The sequence below is a fragment of the Mus pahari genome, chromosome 12 (genome assembly GCF_900095145.1).
Source record: "Mus pahari chromosome 12, PAHARI_EIJ_v1.1, whole genome shotgun sequence".
Classification (NCBI taxonomy): domain Eukaryota; kingdom Metazoa; phylum Chordata; class Mammalia; order Rodentia; family Muridae; genus Mus; species Mus pahari.
Genome location: NC_034601.1, coordinates 37,663,686 through 37,681,914, shown reverse-complemented (window position 1 = coordinate 37,681,914; position 18,229 = coordinate 37,663,686). Strand labels below are relative to the sequence as shown.

General features: G+C 39.2%; 1 protein-coding gene across 1 annotated transcript in view; it reads right to left on the bottom strand.

The window, feature by feature from the left end:
- The window catches only part of Zbtb20 (zinc finger and BTB domain containing 20), a 726,359-nt gene extending 714,888 nt beyond the window's left edge, over nucleotides 1-11,471 (bottom strand). The window contains exon 1 of the mRNA XM_029544669.1: nucleotides 11,424-11,471. The gene's annotated coding sequence lies outside the window, so the exon portion shown is untranslated. The remainder of the gene's footprint in view (nucleotides 1-11,423) is intronic.
- Nucleotides 11,472-18,229: the final 6,758 nt, after the last annotated feature.

Here is an 18,229-nt window from a genome sequence, read left to right as displayed (position 1 = left end):
TTGGTGGTCCCCCCTACTTTTTTTTTCCAAACTCGAGTTTGGTTTACTTTTGCCAACAGTAAGCAGTAACTTGAGCAGTGTAGTCTGACTTTCCCACGTGACCTCCCTCTTGCCCTTGTTACCATGCCCTGCAATCTGATAGTTTCTGTTGCTATGTCACTAGCTCTTAGCACTGGTACCCTAAATGGCAGAAATACTGCAAGGGTGAAAAGCAGATGTTCTGTCAATTCCCTGCCAAGATACATAGAGAACAATGTCTGCCCTCTATCTTTGCTTGTTCAGCCCGGGAGACAGAAAAGATGCTGTTTAGCTACTCTAGTGTGGGAGTTTTGGAGACATAACATGAAGAAAAACTGACCACAGGGGTCCAGAGGCTTCTGGAGCCCAAATTTTCCTTCCAGCATCTGCTGCTTTCTGATATGTACCCGGAGCACTTTTCTCTTAATTGCATGCTCAACTAAAGGAGGACATTTTTCAGAATAATGTTACCTGCCCAAGGTGCCATTTCTACTGTTCTCATATCTCAACAGTCATTTCATTCACAAAGAAGCATCTCATAATTGAAAATAAAAAGGGAAAAAAACCTCATACAGGTCAGTTTGATTTTAAAATTCTCAAATGAACAGAAGCCTGGGAGCGAGATGAGGGTCTATAGATCTGAAGTGGGTTTGAATATTGTAAGCATTCCCTCAAATCAGCAGCTTTCCCAGTAAGCTGAATACAGTATAGAAAAAAATGATGTGTTTTACATATGTTCTCAAAAACACATCTTAAAATATACTATAGCTACTCGTCATCCTATGTAAGCATTAGTGGAATATCACTCTTAGGTATTCCAGGACACAATTATCTTTTGTTTTAACACAACTTCAAACCAATTTTCTGCGATTTCAGTTAGAAGAAAAACAAAGTATAACTTTGGGCAATCAGATAAATTTCTCAAATATACTAGCAAGCCATGCGTACATTAAAAGCATGCCAGCTACTATACAGAAGTTCAAACGTTCCCCCACATGGTTTATACAGCATAGACGTCCATCAATATTGGTTTTGATTAACTGTATTTTTGTTCTCTGAATATCACAAATGGTGATATTAAAGGTGTTTAATTAGGCGCAGTTTCTAAATAACTCAGACTATAAAGTGAAATTGTGAAAAAATTTTTTAATTATATAGAAGTTTGTGACCATTCCTCATTCAAGAATTTATAAGTTCATATAAAATGTCCAAAAATCTCAATTGCAATCTCTAAAGTGCACAAAGTACTGTGGTTTATTGTCCTACTATCTAGATAGTAATCATGTAGGATATGAAATTTGGGTTTCATCCTTGAATCGGCAGGTAATGTAATTCTGTGTACTCTATTCCACACAATATCCTGAATTGATCAAAGTAGATTTGCTTTACCATTGATAGTGGTATCTGATATAGCTGATATATTTCTTTTCTGAATCACAGTAAATAAAATTTTTATTGGAACTTCTGCCATGATGGAATTTCATTAAGTAGCAAAAAAGATGAGGGATCATAAGCATGTGTAAAGATGTCTGGCTCTGGTAAAGTTATAATAGGTAATGTCAATTTTCACGATGTTAAATTTGAACAAGAATTAGTTGAAAATTAGAAAATGGATCGCTAACTAAGGAAGACTTTCATCACATAGATGTAAAATATTAGGACCAACAATGAGTCCATTCTGTGTTACAAATACCAAACCAGCATGAAGGCTACCAACGTAAGCAAAGAGCCAGCCGCATCTATCCTTAACAGTGCAGCATGGCTCCAAACGTTAGCTTTCTCAAATGCTGAATCCCAAATAACTGAAGTTAGTGGGAGTCAAACAGTACTTGAACCACCAAGATTAACTTTACACCAGAGATGCCCATTTTTGGACAGCAAAACTCAGTAAGATAAGTGAGAGGTGGGGAGAGGGAAAATATACCTACAAATACAGGAAAATAACCTCCATTTACATAGAATGAGGAATGGTCATAAACTTCTTTCTATGTTTCATTCTTTATACTTATTTTTAGCTCAAAGACCAACCTCTCCAATATAGTAATGCTTTGCTCTAAAACCCTTTCCAGAGCAAGAAATTTTATTATTAGCCCAAGCTTTCAAAGGTGCTTCTCTGAGAGTTGTTATATAAAGAACAGTAAAATGCAAACACCATAGCCATTAAGAAGACCAGGTACCACAGGCTGTCAAAAGAACAAACACAAGAGTACCATTCACAGTAAACCTGAAGAGAAAAGCTGCCATGCATGAACTGAATGTTAATTTTTTTTAACCACACAGTGTCTTTCAGTGATATAACTATTTGAACCATCCAAAATTATTATTTCACTTTATTTCATTATGTGCTAAAATCAGAGTACAAATAAACACCTGAAATACTGTCATAAGGAAAAGTAAAACTGCAGAAGTGGTGGTTCATCAATTCATTAACCCCCCCCCCCCCAGTATTCAGACGATCAAACTGAACATGTATACACTTAGCAGAATAAGCATAGCATCTCTGAGAAGTATGTGGTACCTGCTATATTTTTACAGACACAGGACATATGAGAGGCTGGGCTAGCTAACTATTTGAAACTGTAATTAACTTTAAATGTTACTATTGCCAAGCATGAGAGCATATGTCTTAATCCCAACACTCAGGAGCAAGAGGCAGGCAATACTCTATGAGGTGAATGACAACTTGGTCTACATAGCAAGTTTTAAGTCAGTCAATGGCTACATAGTGAAACTCTGTATTAAAATATATAAATACTCTTTATTCACAGGCATTAATTACTCAAAATAATGCAAACTTCTGTGAACTGATATGATCTGATCTGGTAATCTGAAATGTATTTAGCATATATATTATACTATCAAATAAAACAAAGCCTCCCTTTGGCTAATGGCATCAAGGAAAAGTTAAAGTTTCATACAAAACTTCTCGATCGTATCCCATTATAAGCTTAGTAGAGCCTGGTATAAAACTCTGTGACTATAAGGTGAAAGAAATCAAAAGCTAAATTTCATAATGAACTAAATAAAATTAATATATCAAGTTATTTCACCTTTCATAGCCATCAAAACCTCGTAGAAACTAACAGGTATTTTGAAAACTGGATTCTAAACAGGATTTTACAAATTCCTTCAGAAACAATTCAAAATTTGGTGACATAGAATAACCAGTACAATTAAACTTATTGCCTAACTGCAGGCTAGCATTATCATGATTTTTCAAAAAAAAAGGGGGCTTTGTATCGATAACTCTTAGTGGTCCATGATAATGCTAGGCAGTGATTTCTGAAGCAATTTTAAGGATAAAGGTACACAAAGACGTTTAGAAATCAGTAGGATCTGCTGGTTTAGATGTGTATCTCTGCCCTGCCTTGGCCTTATATATGTACCGTTCCTGGTTCTGAAGGTGGCTCTTAGTTACTCAAACTTTATCTATATTAGAATAGGGATATAAAACCCAAACTCACCTGATTTCCTTGAAAATATATAGTCATCTACACATATATTGTATGGAATTAGAACATGACTGTTAGCTAACTCACTCTATTATTACCAGCTTTCTTCAATTAAACAGCTTTATGCTGGATACAATCAACCATAAATCCTATTACTTACTACAGCTTCCTGAACCAGGAGGAGTTGGTGGGAAAACGTATGCAAACTAATAAATTTATTCTTTCTAATTATAAAAAATAATAAGTAGCTGATACTGTGTCTACATTTAGAGTTGATATGTCTGAAAGCAATATCACTAAACTGTGACATATCACTGACAATAGGACATGCTCAAGTTCACACAACTAGTCAACAGCTGGCTCTACTTACTTCACATCCAGATTTTTGGTCATTTGCAATAAAGTAAAAGAATTAATATGGAAAATGTAAGCCGAATAAACCCTTTCCTCCCCAACTTGCTTCTTGGTAATGATGTTTGTGCAGGAATAGAAACCCTGACTAAGACAAATTGGTACCAGCAGAGTGGGGTATTCCTGTGACAACCTGACCATGTTTGGGGGAGGACTGTAGAAGGACTTTGGAACTTTGAGCCAGAAGATCCATTTGGCATTAAGAGCTCTGTGAGATGTTGTGTAGGAACTTGGAAGATAATGTTTGAGAACAGTGCAGAAGATGGAAGCCTGGCTTGTGAAATTTCAGAGGGAAAATTAAAGACTCTTTTCAGGGCCATTGTTACTTTGTGAAGATTCTGTGATTCTGGTTAGCTGGGGCTGAAGAATCAGCTGTGATTAAAAAGATACCAGAATTACTAAAGCAAAACCTTTGCATTACTGGGACTATTGATGCTGGTTAGCTGGAGCTAAGAAATTAGCGGTGATTAAGAAGACACCAGCATCATTGAGGTGACATCTTCTGGGAAGTGTTTTCTGAGAGCACAGAGGCTGTATTCCAGAGATAGCCAAGGTTGTACCTTGTGCTGTGGCTGGACTTGGTAATGTGTAAGAGTTACTCAGGTGGTACTGGTTTTGAAGCCATGAAGGGGTCATGTAGAGCAGCTGAGGCCATGGAAGCACTGTGAGAGGCCATGGAAGGCCATTGGTGAAGGTGTAGCCTCAGTTGCAACTGATGGCCCAGGACTGAAGGGGTCATGCAAAAGAGTTGAGGCTTGGCACCCTGAAGAGCCTATGAGAGGCTAGTGTTGAAGCCTAGTTACAGTGGAAGACAGCAGTGTTTTGGAGATGCCAGTACCATGAGATGACCACCAAGAACAGCAGCAGCAGTGGAGTACAGGCAGCTGGAGCCTAGAAGACAAGCAGTGTGCTACAAAGGACAGGGCTGGAGAAGTGACCCAAACCCTTGGAAGAGCCAAGAAGACTGTGAGTTGGATCCCAGACATTGAACAGTTGGAGTTTGAGTTTTGCTTTTGATTGTGACTGTACCCTGATATTTTTCCCTCTTGAAGGAAGTTTTTTAGTGAAGCCCACAGTTAAGAGACTTTGAATTTTAAAGTACTTTGTATTTTAAACGATACTGGATATTTTTAAAGGATTGAACTTTTAATATGTAAAGACTGTGGGACTTTTAAAGTTATTTAAATCTTGGGGATGAATAAGAACTAAGGGTTGAGGCTTACTAGTGATGTGTTTGTGTGTCAAGTTGACAAGGGGTCAATTGTACTGGCTAGTTTTGTGTCAACTTGACACAGCTGGAGTTATCACAGAGAAAGGAGCTTCAGTTGGGGAAATACCTCCAGGAGATCCAGCTGTAAGGCATTTTCTCAATTAGTGATCAAAGGGGGAGGTCCCCTTGTGGGTGGTGCCATCTGTGGGAGCAGGCTGAGCAAGCCAGGGAAAGCAAGCCAGTAAAGAACATCCCTCCATGGCCTCTGCATCAGCTCCTGCTTCCTGACCTGCTTGAATTCCAGTCCTGACATCCTTTGGTGATTAACAGCAATGTGGAAAATGTAAGCCGAATAAACCATTTCCTCCCCAACTTGCTTCTTGGTCATGATGTTTGTGCAGGAATAGAATAGAGACAATACAGAAGGTATTGAAAAGGTAGATAATAACATGTGTTTTTAAAACCCTCTTCTGAATTTAATGACTTTTACTTAATTATCTAACATTAGGAAAATAAGTTTAAAAGACCAAAACAGACTAAAAGTATTAAAAAGATATATAGATATAGATATAGATACACACACACACATACACACATATACATACACACACACACACACACACACACACACACACACTATTCCTTAAATAGGAACTACAGAAAAGGACATCTCTAATGTCTAAAGAAAGCCAAAGATATATTAAGCATGACAAAGAGAGGACTAGGCAAGGAAGAAAGTAAAGGAGAGGGAAAGGGAGAGAGAGGGAGATGGGGGAAAGGAGTATAGAAGATAAATACCATAAGAAAACAGAGGGAGGGAGAGAGGGATATAAATGTAACAGCTGGTTTTGTTTCTTTTGTTTTGTTAAGCATTAGAGGCTCTTATGGCTCCTTTTGCGATGTTAATCTATATTCCAAAAGGTAGAGAAAATTAATTTCTGATCATTTATAAAAAGCACTGAAGTAGAAATAAGTAAATCTCAAGAAACTTACCAATGACAGAAAGATAATGGGCACCAAGAATTTCAAAACTAGAAATCCCAATCTTTATTGTCTTTTGCTAAATCAAATTTTTTTTCTTTGAAAATAAAAGTCAAAAGCAATTGAAGAGATTAAGTCAGTATACTCAACTCAAAACTCTGTGTATATTTTCCCTAACGTACATATTCATGAGCTGACAATAAAGACAAGCTGGCTGCTTTGTTTGACTATAGTTCTGTTTACTTCATACTGTCAAGAATGGATTTTGACACTCAGTATTAATATTGCTATTTTTATTGATATAATTAGCACTTCTATAAATAATTCCTTGGCCTGCCATATCTAAGTATATTATTATAATCAGCAATATTAAGACATCATTTCCGAACATGATGCTTTGGAAATAGACTGCTGACCAAAGGAACCAAGCTGACCTCAAGATGTAGAAATTACTGAAAAAGAAAATAATAATGTTGCCCTGTCAATAGAGACTGTTTTGTGTATGACTTCACTAAACAAACTAGTTTATATTTGTTTGAAACTCAAGTTTCTCACCAATCTGCTGTTTCAATTTCACATCACACCATATTGTACCTAAAACAGGCAATCTGGATTCCTATTGCTACTTTTTTTTTTCTTCCAAACAGCTCAGGAATGGGCTAAAATATAAAGCTTGAATCTATAAAGCTAAATAAATAAATAAATAAATAAATAAGACACCCAAAATTGAGGCTGGGTGAGTGAAAATAAGCATGCTTGAAACCATTTGAATAATTGCTAGTGGGTGGCCAACCCACTTGTGAGTTTTTGATCATTACATGAAAGCATAATCAAAACATATTTTATCTTGCCTCTAGATCTCATCAGCTGTGACTATGACCTTATCTGGCCTTGAGTAGTTTGTTCATAAAACAAAACAGGGTGACTGACCCAGTGCATATTCAACACAGAGTATGAAGGCCAAAACAAAATGACAATACAATTCAAAACAAGTTTGTAGAGATTTTTGCACTACTATATTAAAAACCTTTCTTTGTCTCTATTGCTTGACAGATGGTTAGCCCTCACACAGCCTAGTATCTCTGGCAAAGAAATGACTACGTCTAGCCAATAACACCCCAAATTTTGACTTAAAATGCACTGTACACACGCTTATACATACCTTACAAATACGAAATCTAATACAATTAGTCATGCTTCATTTATTACCATAGAAACTTGACACGTCAGGATTTTATCTTTCGTACTAAGGCCATCTCACTTTGACACTCAAACATCTTATGCGGACTCCAGTCCATGAGCTTCCCATTTCAGTTTTCATTCATTTTATGCACTGCTGGGTAATCATGCTTTTAAGACTTCCAAAATAACATCCTAGTCCAAAGTATTATAAAATTTTACGAAGATTTAATTAGCTTGTGTTTCTATGTTGCTCACAGGAAAGTTCTGGTAACTAACAAAGTGTGTCAAACAAAATCACTTAGTAACACTGAAAACACTCCATATCAAGGACCACAGGGCAAGGCTAGGTTTATCTAGCACTAGAGTATGTCTTTACCTTAAACTGTTCATCTGGAAATACCTTCTCATACATACACACTGATCAACCACTCTTACTAGAAATAGAAAAACTTAGCTTTAAACATTCTTCTACAAGAAAAATCAGCTGAAACTATTCCAGTAGATTAAAAGTCTCTATTTTTCCCTCACTCTTCTGATTTGAGCCTTCCTATACAAGGATATCTGTATATGAACCACAAGGTGCTCTAAATGCAGTATGTCCCCTTTTTGGATAAGGTTGATTAAAATATGTACTAACTCAGAGATTTAAGGTAGGCCTGAAAAGCCACTCAACAGCAGAGAATGTGGTGGGTTCTGTATAATAAAAGCTATCTCCTATAAGGAGTAAAGTTATATATCAATTACAAAACCAGACTCATAACTGACAGAGCAAAATAATGAAAATCAGAACTTGTCATTTGGGAGCTATCAACCAAATGCCAGGAAGGTGAGGTTCTCACTACTTGAAGCCACACACTTAAAATTCAGTAACATACGGTACACACTGAAACAGACACCAACTTTCCTTCTGTTACAACCTAGCTTTTTTTCTTATAGACAAAATGGCTAAATTAATGCTAAAAATTTTTCCTATAGTATTCCCGCATCATAAAGATTTTTTAAACCAGAGCAGTGTCAATCAAGTGATTTCGGAGTTTGAAAAGAAAGGATTAAAAACAAAGTTTGTTTGTTTTCCAGGCTTCTCTCTACTCTTTAATGTCACCTGCAAGTTAGTTACAACTTTCATTTTTCCTTCTAAAACTAAAACTGGGAAAATTTGAGATACTTGATTTTTCAGGTAAATTCCTAAAGTAAATCCTACGCCAAAAATTAACATGTATGTTAGTGAGTTAATGTTTTTCTATCAGTTTTGCTATTAAGACAATGCCATAGAGAAATTTTATAGTTAATGTGAAGATGCAAGATTTTACTGTAAAGCATCATTTTGTTTATTCTAAACATATGATAAAAATAAGAATTTAAAGCCCCTATGTGTCAAAGATTTTTCTGAAATTTTATGAAAACATTTCACAAAAACAAAGAGTACAAATAGTTTAAATAAACTCAGTTCTTTCAGATTGTCTGGTAATCATAAACACACTCTATACCTTCAAACTTGGTAACTTCTTTAAAACTCTAGTTTGTAAAACATGAAAGCTGCTGGGTTGTTTAATTAAAAAAAAAAAATCTCTTAGCAATGAGGAGTAGACAAAGTCCATTACCTAATGACTTAAGCTCCACAGAGACCAACAATTTCCCCTTTGCTTCACTGGTCCATCCCAAGTATCCAGAACTGCCTTACACAAGCTGATGATGTCGCCATGATTATTTCAGAAAATAAAACTTCCCTTCCATATCTAAAATAATTTAAAATTCATTTGTTGTAAATCATTTACAGGAATGTAGTTGTAGCTTTTATTGCTCTTTTAAATGACCTAATTACTCAGTCTAGGCTTTTATCTGGGAAGTCTTGTTTGTCTCAACAAAAGTCTCCTGAAAATCTGCAGAAATGACACGAAAATAACTCACTTGAAAAGGCTTTGCTCTTCTATCTTCTTCCTTTATCAAGCAGTCAAATTCTTCCTGGCAAACAGGAGTATGCTATGTGTCCCAAAGCCTTACCACCTAACTAGGAAAGAGTCTGCAGCAGATCTAACAGGTCTAAATGCCCAGCCCAGCATCGCCCTCAGGTGAAAACTCTCCTTCTTCCCTCCATCACCTCCTCAATAAACTCAGGATCTGGATCTGTGTCTTCTTGGTATAGTGAGAATCCCAAAATGCTGGCCTACCTAGGTAGACAAACAGAAAGACAGCTTCCGGGACATGGATAAAATTTAATCATTTTTAAGCTTTTTTCTCTAACCTAATAACATTAGAAGGTCATCAGGAACGGGCATGATTGCTCTGGAGCCTGGCGGGGGGAGGGGGTAATACCTGTCAACCTGATCTTCATATCTGAAAGGCTTGTACTTCTAAGACCTGAAGCAACGCCCAGAATGCCTGATTGCCTCACTCTCTGAGCAGCTCAGAGACTTCCAGAAAACTCCATTTTCTTTTCACGGGTTTATTTCAGCACCGTTTGACCTCAAACTCAAAGCTCTGCAAATGGAGTTCATCTTGCGCTTTTACACTAGAGCAACTGAACTTCTAGAACCATCGGTGGTTCTTCAACAATTCTAAAACCAAATTTCTTGGGAGGATTCAAGAGATACTGACCCTGCAGTAGCACCATGTTCCACCTGCGTGTGTACTCTGACGATTTACTAGGAATTCTACTGAGCAAGGGTCTGAGAATAAGTGATGTTGTTTGTTGGTTTGTTTTATCTACTTTTCGTAGAAGTAAAGTCAAACCTAACTGTAAAGCAGAAATACAAAATGTAGTCAGATCTTGACATAGCCATTTGTGGAGAGGCACAGAGGGTTGGGGTCTATTCCCACAATATAGAAAAATGTCCTTGAGACAAGAAACTAAACCAGGAATCCCAGTAAATCCTGTGAGAGTGTTAAATAGACATTGATTCCTTGAATTGAGAGCTCACACTGTTTTCCACAAATTGGTATTTGGATGTTTTAAGTTTTTCAATGGCAACAAGTTGCAGCAGTAACTTGGAACACTGTTCACATGAAATCACTGTATACTCTGAAATTTTTTTATCAGCAGAAAATGCCACAGTGATTAAAGACCACTTTAGTAACATTCTGGTGTGTGTGTGTGTGTGTGTGTGTTTAAAAAATAGTAAATTTCACTGTCTAAAAAGGTAACATGTTCAACTTAAATCTTGGCCAATGATTCTGAGGACTATACTATCAAGTGCAGGCTTCCAAATGTCTTCCCATGCCAATTCAGATTTCTGCTGGAGAACTGGCTTGCTTCTTCAGACCTGATTTGACCCGTTCGGAGTAAGAGATCATCGGATTACAGAGCTAGGTAGCGTAGCTGTACGCCATATTGTGTTTTTCGTTAATGTTTATAGTCTGTGTGTGTGCCTAGCATATGCTTCTGCAAGTGTGTTTATCAATACAACTTTTACGAAATCCCTGCCTCCTGCCTCTTCTGCATCCTTAGGAAGGGGAGGGGCTGAAGGGGACCCTGAGAGCCCCACACAGGGAAACGCAATTAGAGGACCACATTTGAACTTCAAAATCATACTCCCCGTATTAGGGAATAGGGTGGGTTTTATTATTTTGTTCTGTTTTGTTTCGTTTTGTTTTATGTCTGAAGGTATCAAAGAGCGTTAACATTTTTTTTTTAATGTTTCGGAAGTGGTTCAAAGGCTAAAGAGGAGGACAGGGTTCAATCCTTGCCAAGCCCCCCTGTCTACAGGGTGAGAGCAAGGCAGGCGGGGCTACGCGTCCCAGCCCGGGTTCTCCGAAGCCAGTCCTCTGCGCGGGAGGAAAGCGACTGGGAGGGCGGAGGGAGGGAGGGGAGAGGGGCGGGAGCCGGCGCCGCCAACAGCTCCGGAGCCCCGGCCGGTGCCCCTCAGCTCCTCTTCTGGGAAGCCGCGACTCCAGAAGCGGGGAGGAGAGACGAGACGCAGTGGCAACGACCGGACGCCCCGCCCGGGCCAGCGGCGGACCCTCCCCGCGGGGTCGCGCGAGGCCGCCGGGCGGGCGCGAGGAGGGGCGGCGGGAGGGCGCGCGGGGCGGGGCGGGGCAGAAGCCCCGGGGCTGCGGCTCGGAACTCGCGCCACCCCCGACTCCAGGCGACTCGTAGTCGCCCGGCCGCGCTCCGCACGCACACACCCCTCCCTCCCGCCCGCCCCACAACAAATTAGAGTTTTTGGCGTTACCTCCTCGCGCTCTTTAATCTTCTTTTCTCAACTCCTAAACTTCCCCCCGCCCCTACTTCTTCGGCAGAAGGCTCACATTGGGCGCCTGAATCCGCGAACCTCTACCTTGTCCTACTATTGGGCGGATGGCACGCCACTCGCTGCTTGAGCTGACCAATAGCGTTTGGACAGCCCTCGTGAGGTTGCCGCCCATAAACAAAATGCACTCTTCCTCCTCCCCTCCGCGGCCCCTCCCCTAACTGCCCCTTCCCTCATCTCTGTCATCTTTGATTGGCCTAAGAGAGACCCAATCCGCTATCTCAAGCATCGACTGGTGAGCAGAAACGTCACTCAGAACATTTTTGACAGTCTATTGGTCCATGCTCTCAACACTTCCCGCCCACCAGCGCCCTGTGTAGAGAGGCCAGCCATCTCTCGTTATTCAGTGATCCAAGAGCCGGGAAACTATTGGTCGACAGAGGCCGTCAGACCGGACTGTAGTGATCGGTGATTGGTCAGGACAGGCACGATCAAGTTTGGTTGTTTACTCCTCCACTTCCCCACCCTCCTTTTCATCCACGTCCCCGCCCCCTCCCGACTGCTTTTACTTTCTACGCATTTCTATTTCCTCCTTTATTTATTTATTTGTGATAAACTTAAATGACCCGAGGATAGAGGCGGGACTCCAAGAGGGGCTAGAGGATGACGGGCGGCGGCCTGGGGCCAATTGTCGCGGGGACTGCGGGGTGAGGGGCAGCGGCGGCGGCCAGTGAGAAGCAGGTGTCTGCCGCGCGCCGCCTATGGAGCCGGGATGCCCCAGCGGAGGCGGCGGTTACCCGCTGTCTGGCTCGCCCGCCCGGAGGGGGAGGGGAGGGAAGGGGTTCAGTGCCGGGAGGAGGGGTGTCGCGGTCACGGGCAGTGGCTGTCCTAGCGAGCAGGATCCTGGCGGTGGGAGGGACAGCTGGGCGGGAGGCGACCTGCGGCCCAGGGAGACAGAGAGTCGGGAGCTGTGTTAGGACTCCCAGGAAATGTGTTTCTACAGAAAAATATCGTGTAAAACCGTCTGCTGAGAGCCGCCCTTAATATCAATGAGGATTTATTATCCTACCGGAAAAAGCAGATTATGTTTCTTATTACTAAACGCCTGAAGTACTGACGACCAAACTGAAGCCCACAAAATTCAATATCCTGGGAGCTAGAAGGAATAAAGCAACACGGAAAATTAAATGCAGTTCAGATGCTTCAATAAAACCTTCATCTTCATCCATTTGTCACTCAGCATAGTACTCCCCAGAGCCAAATTCTAACAAATACTGGTCAGGCAAGGGCGGAGTGGAGGGAGGAAGGGGGTGAGGCCTGAGGCCAGCAGGAAGCCAAGGATAGATTCCTGAAAAGAATTCCTTAAAAGGACTAAGATGGAAAAAAGAATGGCTTTTCACTCTACAAAGAAAAAGAATTCCTGCCAAAATAAGAACTAATACTTTTTAAGGAGCTTAATTTGTCACGAAAGGGATTCGTCAGAAACACCAAGCATACAAAGAAACTGTATTTGTAGTATTGGTTATTAATACAGAAAATAATCTTATAGATTATAGACTTGAAAAATAGATTCTGGTAGACTTAAAGAAACTTTAAGCGTGGATTTCACGTAGGTTTCCTTGACACACACTGAATACTTTGAACACCAAATGTTTGCTTTGACTAAGTAGAAGTCTGGCAGACCATAAGCAAAACAAAATTAGCCCTGATTTTAAAACACAGTCCAGGGCCTTGACTTCATTAATACATTAGGGCCATTCTGAAGATTATGGGGGTGGCTATCAGAATCTAGAAATTGCTTAAAATACAAGAAAACTGAAGGATGTTCACTGTAAAAAGTGCTACTGAGTGTGGATTTAAATTTGTGTACAAACTCTTAAGTAAAAGTTTTACAGGAAAAAGTCCGTGCAGAACAATCAGCTTCACGTGAGAAAATTAAGTAAAATTGAACAAAAGCGGGCAACTAGTTAACCCCATAACTTTCAGAAGAAATGACTACTTCAAATTCTTATCATTTCTCATGAATCTTTAAAGATACTTTGCAGTGTTTTATAAATGTGAGGAGTATGATGAGGAATCGTAAGGACAACTATGTAAAATATATAACAGTGACAAGGTGAGGCCATAGGTGTTACTACCTGTATTTTTTACTGTCCAATTCTGGTGTTAAAAAGACTTTGGACTCTAAGGAATATCTCAGTGTTCATGTTTACATTGCATGGCTACCTTGACTACTGTGGGGTTTTTGTTGTTGTTGTTTTGTTTTGTTTTGTTTTGCTTCTCCCAGACAGAGACACGCCAAACATGTATTAAGAATCCCCTAATTGTGGGGCATGAGCTATTTCCTCCTTAACATTTAAGAGAACTGGAGAGTGATTTTTGGTGGGCTGGTGTGGTGGTTCAGTGGGTGAAGGGGCTTCTGCCAGGACTGATGATCTGAATTTGATTCCCCATAACCCACCTGGTAGAAGGGAAGAACCAACTGCTACAAGTTGTCCTCTAACCTCTAAACTTGCATCATGTACCTACACAAACACAAAATTAAATAAATGAATAAATAGACATTTTTAAATTGTGTGTCCAAAAAAGTTAAGAAATTAAAAAAAAAAAAAGTTGATCGAAAATAAAAAGACTGGTGGTGTCTAGAAAAGGTTTATAAAAATGTCTTTTAGTCATCTAATCACAATCTGTTTGCCTCTTTCCAGTATTCTATTTCTTCACTCACTCAACAAGCGTAAGTATATATTCTTCACACTAATTAAAATTTTTAAATGGAGACAAAAATACCAAAACTAAGACTGGATTTGGCTTTTTTTTTTTTCCTCCAGAGTTCTCTGCTTCCTAGAAGAAAAGAAACAAATTATTCTGCTGTGCATGTTTGCATCATTTACGGCATGGGAGTATATAAAATACCACCTTTCAAAGGAGTTGGGAATAATCAGAATACACTGAAACTATCACTATGTTGAATTAAAAAATAAATCAGTTACTGCTCTCACGGGGCTTAGATTCTATGAAGGCACTGCATATCTGCAGCATAATATATAAGGTCATATATAACATAACTATATACCATGCAGCATAATTAACGGCACCACTAGGTGAAGTAGGAAAAGTCTGATGTGATAAATAAAATCGTGTGTGTGTGTGTGTGTGTGTGTGTGTGTGTATCAGAAAATATAAAATATTTACATCTGAGAGACAATTGAGAAAATCTTAGTGACCAGTAAGTATTCAAAGGAAGCACACAGGAGAAAGCAATAAATGTCCAGCATAACAAACGGCTTGGGAACTTCTTGAATCCATAAACCCAGTTTTGCCTAAAAACAATTATTCTCTGGGATGGCTATACTCTTACTGTCAATGTAATATTGGTATTTAGAAGATACATTAGGGAACTTACAACCCTATATACGATACACATCACTTAATAGTTTTATCCTTTAAAGAACAGGCACTGCTTTTCTATACATGAGCTCACTGATAACAAAAGCACATTAACAGCAATAAGAAAACAGGAAAATAAAAATCTTCCTCTCCTAGTGGCATAAAATTGAACTAGACAGCAAAATTTGTCAGGACAATATGCAAAGCATTAAGGTTAGATGAGTCAGTCTCAAAGCAACTTAAGGAGGACACTTGTAAACACACATGCACCCCAGATGTGAAGCAAGTTCTCCTGCCCCTGGAAACATTATATAAAATTTTCTTGAACCACGAAACCCACAATGTGGTAAAAGTCTGAAGCCCTTTATAATACTTCTTCACAGGAGTCACAGTCGCTTAGCCTATTTTGCTCTATCCTCAGATTCTCCTTCCAGTGCCTGTTCTTTGTTCTGCTCAAAGCTTTGTTGTAAACTGAAGAGTCATACCAAAACCATAAGCCGTTTCCAACAAAACTTTGCATAATTAGGATATAATGTACTTGACTCCAGAATGTGATCCCAGGAGAAGAGGAATAAGGGGTGTGTGTGTGTGTGTGTGTGTGTGTGTGTGTGTGTGTGTGTGTGTGTGTTGTGTGTATTGTGTAGTGTACTGTTTACATTTACTGGGGCTGGGGGAAAGACCTGAAACAGGGTCCCACATAAATGTCATGTTAAAATTGCAGACTGGTAACAGAGGTCATGAGGGAAGGGGCTGTTTTAGTGAATGGTATTATATAATCAGAACTGATCTCTAAATAATACACAAAAATTAACACTGGGTACTTTATGGACAGTAGGTGGAGAATATATTTGATAGTTCTATTTGAAATGCACAGGTGGATATAGGGAGAAATCTATGTTCACTGTGAAAAGCAAAAACAGTACATAGATTTCTAGCATAATGAAAGGCCCAGGAACCCACTCAAATCCACAGATCTCCTTGTCCTAAAACCAGCTTAATCTGTGTGATGTCAAAGTAACAGGTTTAGAAGCATGTAACAGATCTGTAAGGCAAACCAGCAAGAGCACAGCCAGAAAGGGAAGAGGAGGAGCTGTGGTGTAGGTGGTACCATCTCACTCCCTAGGGCCCAAAACACAATAAAATGTAGGATAGGAGAGAGTTAGCAGAAAGCCAGCAATTTGTCTCTTTCTGTTTCATGCTGCAGGAGGAACTGAGAGATCTACATCTCCATCTGAAGGCTGCTAATGGAAGACTGACTCTAGGCAGCTAAAACAAGGTTCTTAAAGCCCACACCCACAGGGACACACCTACTCCAACAAGGCCACACCTACTCCAACACAGCCACACCTTTTAAAAGTGGCACTCCCTGGGCTGAGCACTCCTCTTGTACATATCTTGCAAGTGACATGACATTTTCCCTGTGTCCACTGTTCTAAGCGATCAAGAACTCAAACCTCTAAAACAGTGAGCTAATGTGAAATCTTCCTCCTGGAAGTTGCTCTGTTGGTGCAGATGCTGTGAATCCATGAGCTCTTGTAATTTCTTATAATTGATCGAGGTACTTCTAATTAGATTCATACAGTTCATCAGTTATCTTAGTTGATGTTCACAGACCATTTTACTGTTGCATTAAGATAGATTGTTTCATTATTATCATGAGAACTATTTTACAGTCTGCCTGGCCTTGAATTCACTTTATGTTCTTCACTAGACTCCAACTGAGCCTGTACTCTCTAGGGGTGAGTTTGCAGACATGCATCACCTGCCTTGATAGGCATTTTTTTTTTTTTAAGTTTTGCATATAGAGTTTGTATCTATGTCTAGGCAAACTCTGTTAGTTCTTACGATCTATTAGTGATCTAGGTTTTGTTGAGATTCATATCATATGGGTTATTTTTTTCCTGTAATTCACTTGTAACTTGTCTCTATAGGTTTATGTGATCTTTGATGTAATAACACCAGCAATGTCATTTTTACTCTGTGGCACATACACTACAGTGTGGACAGATAGTAAATATGAACATCTCCAGCTGGTAGCAACAATCTTTTAGCCTACAATAGAGGACTTCTTTCCACTCTTTTTAGTATGGTCTCAGATACACTACAGCATATAGGATTCACCTTAATTCTCTAGAAAAACAATAGCAACAATTTTATAAATTCAGGACAAAATCACTGCATTTCTATGGCTGATTGTCTAGATTATTTTGCAATGTATGGAAATTAGCAGAATGTAGATTAATGAGATGGTAGATAAAGCAGACATTTTTTGTTTATCAGTGTGTTTTTAAGAAAACAGGACAAATTAAAAAAAATTAAAACAGCTTCAGTTTGAAAAAAATATCTCAGTGAATCAAAGATTAATTACATATCTTCTGCACACGAAAGCATAATGGTTTCAGATCAAGAATATTAGTTGGGAAGAAATAAGCTGTCACATCCTTTCTTTCTCTTCCTTATTAAGTGCTTAGGCCTGTTCTCTGAGAATATTTTGTTTTCTGCTCACTTAATCGTTATCAGAAGGAGAGGAGTACCATTGTGATTTGTTTTTCCTTAAAGAACCTAACTTCATCTGATGGTAGAGGTCACTAACTCCATGAACAATGGCAAAATCGGATTGTACCTCTCAGTAAACCCATCACTTGGGAACATAAAACATAAAGGAAGCTTGAGAGATTAGCTTTTTCCTTCAGATGGTGTAGCCCAAACTTTCCAAACAAAACTTGATCTGTTCTCAATTCAGTTGCCAGAAAAGATTTGTTAAAACCCTCTTCAGTAACTGCAATGTTTAATATCCATTAGAAATTTAATGTCTCCAGGCTTATGAAATGCACCTTTATGAGTGATATTTCAGATAGCAAATTATTTTAAAGTTTATAAACAAGATGTCTACCTGAGGTACAAGTTATGAATATGAAATTATGTACTATTTGACTTTCCTTACCCTGGGGCATTGAGAAGTCATGCCCATGCCCTCTGGTTATACAAAAAAAAAAAAAAAAAACTAGGATTTTTGTTTCCTTGTCTTTAAATTTACCATGTTCTATAAGCTCTCAGACTGCATAGTATGCACATAGAACTGAAAGTTCTGTAACTGCAGTACTGTAATTTGAATAAAAATTATCATGGAACACACATGCATACACACACACACACACACACACACCTGTGTGTGTGTGTGATTATGATTGATACAGATAAACTGATTTGGGGGCAGGAGACTGATTTTTGGAGCTAGGAGTTTTAATATGTCCAAGATTTAAAACAAAAACAAAAACAAAAACAAAAACTAATAGTTTAAAGCATGTTAGGCCGGGTGTGGTGGCTCATGCCTTTAATCCCAGCACTCAGGAGGCAGAGGCAGGCGGATTTCTGAGTTCGAGGCCAGCCTGGTCTACAGA